Source organism: Sceloporus undulatus, chromosome 4, assembly GCF_019175285.1.
Source record: "Sceloporus undulatus isolate JIND9_A2432 ecotype Alabama chromosome 4, SceUnd_v1.1, whole genome shotgun sequence".
NCBI classification, from domain to species: domain Eukaryota; kingdom Metazoa; phylum Chordata; class Lepidosauria; order Squamata; family Phrynosomatidae; genus Sceloporus; species Sceloporus undulatus.
Window position 1 is genome coordinate 7,405,800 of NC_056525.1, and position 5,757 is coordinate 7,411,556.

The window sequence follows — 5,757 nt, forward strand, 5'->3', positions numbered from 1 at the left end:
CTTTCATCTCTCTGGAAATGTCGAGAGGATGGCAAAATGTTAACAGGGGACAGAGAAAAGGCAGAATTACTCAACACCTTCTTTGCCTCAGTCTTCTCAGAAAAGGAAAAGGGTGCTTAACCTGAGGATAATGGAGCAGAGGACGGAATAGAGGAATTTCAGCACAGAATAAGTAAAGAGATAGTAGAGGAACACCTGGTTAATCTAAATGAATTTAAGTCTCTCCTGGAAAACAGGAGAGATCCCAGCAGACTGGCGGAGGGCAAACGTTGTCCCCATCTTCAAAAAGGGGAAAAAAGAGGATCCCAACAATTATCGTCCAGTTAGTCTGACATCAGTACTAGGAAAGATTCTGGAGCAGATCATTAAACAGAGAGTCTGTGAACATCTAGAAGGCAATGCCATAATCACAAAAACTCAACATGGGTTTCAGAGAAACAAGTCATGCCAGATAAACCTAATCTCTTTCTTTGATAAAATTACCAGCTTGGTAGATGAAGGGAATGCTGTGGATATAGTATATCTTGATTTCAGTAAGGCCTTTGACAAGGTTTCCCCATGACATTCTTGCAAACAAGCTTGTAAAATGTGGACTAGACAAGGCAACTATTACATGGATTTGTAACTGGTTGACCGGCCGAACCCAAAGGGTGCTCAACAATGGCACCTTTTCATCCTGGAGGGAAGTGACCAGTGGGGTCCCATAGGGCTCTGTCCTGGGCCCAGTGCTATTCAACATCTTTATCAATGACCTGGATTACAGATTTGGGAGCATACTTATCAAATTTGCAGATGACACCAAATTAGGAGGAATAGCTAATACCCCAGAGGACAGGATCAAGATCCGAAATGACCTGAATAGACTAGAAAGCTGGGCCAAAGCTAACAAAATGAAATTCAACACGGAGAAATGTAAGGTATTGCACTTTGGGCGGAAAAATAAAATGCACAGATATAGGATGGGTGACACCTGGCTGAATGAAACTACATGTGAAAGGGATCTAGGAGTCCAAGTAGACCACAAGTTGAACATGAGTGAACAGTGTGATGCGGCAGCTAAAAAGGCCAATGCTATTTTAGGCTGCATCAATAGACGTATAGTGTCTAGATCGAGAGAAGTAATAGTGCCACTATATTCTGCTTTGGTCAGGCCCCACCTGGAATATTGTGTCCAGTTCTGGGCACCACAATTCAGAAAGGACATTGAGAAACTGGAGCGTGTCCAAAGGAGGGCGACAAAAATGGTGAAGGGTCTGGAAACCATGCCCTATGAAGAGCGACTTAGGGAGCTGGGGATGTTTAGCCTGGAGAAAAGAAGGTTAAGAGGTGATATGATAGCCCTGTTTAAATATTTGAAAGAATGTCATATTGAAGAGGGAGCAAGCTTGTTTTCTGCTGCTCCAGAGAACAGGACCCGGAACAATGGATGCAAGCTACAGGAAAAGAGATTCCACCTCAACATTAGGAGGAACTTCCTGACAGTAAGGGCTGTTCGACAGTGGAGTGCACTCCCTCGGAGTGTAGTGGAGTCTCCCTCCTTGGAGGTCTTCAAGTAGAGGCTGGATGGCCATCTGTCGGGGATGCTTTGATTTGGATTTCCTGCATGGCAGGGGGTTGGACTGGATGGCCCTAATGGTCTCTTCCAACTCTACGATTCTATGATTCTATGATTCTATGATTCTATGATTCTATGATTCTATGAAAAGCGGTATAGAAATAAAGATATTATTATTATTATTATTATTATTATTATTATTATTATTATTAATGTGGTCTTTTAAAAATCAGTGAAACCCAAGTACTGAATGGAGCTAAAGAGGATGATCTGGAAGAGTTCATCTTTCCATGCTATGTGAATTTCTTTGTAAAGTGAGAGTTTTATCGTGACAATGAGCCTATGAACTGAAGGAAGCCTCATGCTTCCTGGCTTATTGTCATTATGTCCCTGTCCTACATGGCTCACATGTATCAAAAGGTGCTCCATTTTGTTTCCTACAATGCAAGGTCAAACATACCGCCAATTAGCAGCTCTGCTGTCTCCGACCTGAATCCAGTTACTAATCCCCAACAAGAAGGAGCAAGCATAGTGTAAGAATATGAGTGTTGGATTAGGATATCAGGAGACCAGGGTTTGAATGCCAGCTCAGTCATGGCAACCCACTGGGTGACCATGGGTAAGTCACACTCTCTCAGCCACACTCTCTCTGGCAATGGCAAAAAACCCCTCTGAAGAAACGTTGCCAAGAATATTCTAAAATGTACTCACCATAGATCAGACTTGACTTGATAGCACATAACAACAACAACAGCAAGAAGCTGTGATTCGGTACATAATGGCATGAGTGCTTTAAAAATAAAATTTCTATTTATTTCAATTATTATTATGGTAATCTAAAGTTTGTGTCTGCAGAAGATGGAAGTCTTCTAGGGACAGAGAAATTGCTCACTGAGAATATTTTTATTTTGTTATTCCTTTCATTTTGATTGACTAAAGTCTTATGCCATGTGCTTATTCATTGCTTAAACTCATATTTAGGGTGTTGTTGATTAAATGCTGGACTGGGCTTTGGGAGAAAGGTAAGGTAACCAGTGATACCCATTACTTTGTTATGTGGCTTCAGATTGATTCTGATTCTGACTAATGGCAATTGACAGGAATTATTTAGAGGTTTGCTGTGACATGCCTCTAAGCTTGAAAGGACATCCAACATAGTGTAGTGGCTTGAGCACTGGACTACAACAGCAACCAGGGTTCAAATCCTCATTCAGTCTTGGAAGCTCACTGGGTGACTTTGAGCAAGTCTCTCTCTCTCAGCCTCAGAAGAAGGCAATGGCAACGAATCTTGCCAAGAAGACCCTTTGATAGGTTTGCCTTAGGGTCAGAAACGACTTGAAGGCCAACAACAATCAAGCTTGAGTGAGTGTGAGCTGGACAAAGTCAACTGGTGGATTTCTATGGATGAATGGGGATTCGAACCCAAAATCCTAGTCCAGCACTTGAGCCCCTACATCTCAGTGGCTCACTCATTTCTTCTTATACATTCCTGTTTTCCTAATGAAAATTGAATGGAATAGAGGCCTCATTTGTGTCCATGTTCTCAGAAAGGTCAACAGGGCACATTCTGAGATTCTCCCCCCCCCCCCCCAGGAAACCCCTTTTGATTCCCTGTGTCTTTCTGCTTCTCCAGGGTCTGGTGTCTAGTTCCACGGCTGAGACATGGAGAAGAGAGGACTTCACCGAACCTCTCCTTAGCAGCTGCTTCAACCCCACCCTTTGGCTGCATGACTAGGGAAGGTTAGTGTGCAAGAAAGGACAGAATTCAGTTCCTTTTATTGAGTGTCCCCACTTGTTCTGCCATGCAGTTTGCGAATCACTAACAGTTTGGAAGGAAGGATGTCCTATCCAGTTTCCTCCCAACAAGACATGGCTGTCCACCATTTGAGCCTCGGAGACAGAAACCTGATTAATCTAGAACACTAGTTCCCAATTTATGGTCTTCTAGATGTTTTGGACTTTAATTTTTTAAAAAATGTTCAAAATGTAGATGATTTTCAGTGTCTCACTCTCTGCAGTGATTAAAATCAGTGGTGGTGGCAGCTCATGTAGATGCCCTCAAGGAGTCCCCATCCTACTCAGCAGAAGCAAGACAAAGGGACCCACAAATGCTTGACACAGGGGTGTAGCTCAGAGGTGGGGCAAAATAAGAACACTACCACTCCAAATAAGAATTCTTTCCCCCCTCCCATGAAATTTTCCTTCAGTCCCCAGATTTTTATCACTGCAGAGAGTGAGACACTGAAAATCATCTACATTTTGAACATGGAGCCATGATGGATTGTTTTTGTTTTGCAAATGGATGATAAATTTCCTGGACTCAGAGAATCTCCCAGTGGCCACAGGGCCAGAAGGAAGAGGTTCCAGCCTGTAAATAATAACCCTCCATTCCATCTGGACTGAGAACAAAAAACAGAACATGCAGGCCCATGGCTAACATCTTCCATTTTTTTCCTCCTGTATGGTTTTTAACACCTTGCCTGAGGAAGAAGCCAGTGGAGCTTCAAAAGCTTGTGAAACGTAATTGTGCATTTTGGTGGCCCGATAAAGGTACCATTGTTTGGTGGATTTTTGATCTTGAACTCTTATATTTTCTGTATTAAATTCACTTGATCACTAATCTGTGGCTGCCTAAACTTTATTTCTAAAGGCTGAACTGAAGTATAAACTTACTGCAATGCTATGCTAGAAATTTAAGGACTGAAAGAATTTTTTTAAAGGGTGGGACAAAATTATTGTTTGCGGGGGTGGTGGTGGTGGTGGTCTCATTTCACCCCCTCCCATAGCTCCATCCCTGGATGAGCCCCAGCCAAGAGGTTAACCCCCTGTAATCACCATGACCTCTGCCATAGGGGAGAGGGTTTTTAGGGTCTTTCTTAGCATTATGGGCACAGAGAGAATTAATTTGTATTTAAGAGTCTCTGCTCAATAGTTTTGCAATCTGAGGGTGAGAAAAGAGATGCTGCTGAGACCAGACTGGTCCTTTTAGACAACTGCTTGTACCATTCTCAGAGCTATTGAGCTGAGAGATGGGTTACACCTGAGCACTTCAATTTCCTTTGGTCTTTCAACACTACAGCACTCTCAAGCATCCATCTTCCAAGAGGCTTGCTTTGCAGAGGTAGGTGTGCACCCCAAAGTCAAAGCAACAAGGATCTTGGATCTTTGCCACAGGATATCCTGAGTAGAATTGCTAGTTGGTTAGGCCCCCAGATATGGCTCTGGTTCTGAAAGAATGGTGGACCCCATTACCGAAACAGTGGGATGTCTTCTTCTGCTAGAGACCACCTGCTGCATCATTTACTACAAATAAATATGATCTTACAGCAATGATATGCCTAAGTTTTCAGTACCAAAGGAAGTCTTTGGGAAATCGGGAACTGCAGCCAGTTCCAGCTCAGAACAGGGTGTGGGTGCCTAGGATCCACTGTCTAATAATAATCCTCCTTCTAATTTAATATTTCCACTGTGTCTACACTTGCTTCTTTCTTAGATGTCCTCCTGTCTCAACCATTTAATCTCCTTTGTTGTTCTCATAACCTATAGGTCCATCCATGCCCTTAACTGAATCCTCCACATGTCACACACATACTCCGACAGACCAGCTTGCCTAAACCAGACCTTTGTGTGGAAAAAGCGAGGATCAAATAAGATGCACAATGACAGATGTGAGCTCCAGCTGATTCAAGGATGATCCATCTCATCTGCAACCCAACATGCTTACTATTTTGGATCTCAGCCTTCCTTGTTCTTCTCCTTGGACGGTTCCCTGCTCTCACCCAAACCACATCCTTTTTTAGATTTTCCCTCCAGGCCTATCTGGAAAAGGAGTATTAATAAATGTGTGAGTACGATATCTTTGAATCAGCATCTTTGGTTCAGAGTCTGTACTTTCTGTTTGTGAAGGACCTAGCTTAGGTTTCAAGGTCTGGACTTTCTCCTCTGGTCCTTGTGGGAAGAGGAGGAATCTCAGGGCAAGAGCAGCATCTTGAGCATCACCTGTCTGTCTATCTGTCTGTCTGCCTGTTTCTTTCTTTTTGTTCTTTGTTCACCCACTCCTTGCTTCCATTGCTGTAGAAGCATGCTTTAAAGCAGTGACTATACAGTCAGCCCTCTGTATCCATAGATTCAACCATTCGTGGCTTGAAGATACTAAAAATATAAAAATTCCAATAATTTTGCTATTTTATATAAGCGACACC

General features: G+C 42.8%; 1 pseudogene; it reads left to right on the forward strand.

The window, feature by feature from the left end:
* The window catches only part of LOC121928831, a 37,899-nt pseudogene extending 32,536 nt beyond the window's left edge, over nt 1-5,363 (forward strand).
* Nucleotides 5,364-5,757: the final 394 nt, after the last annotated feature.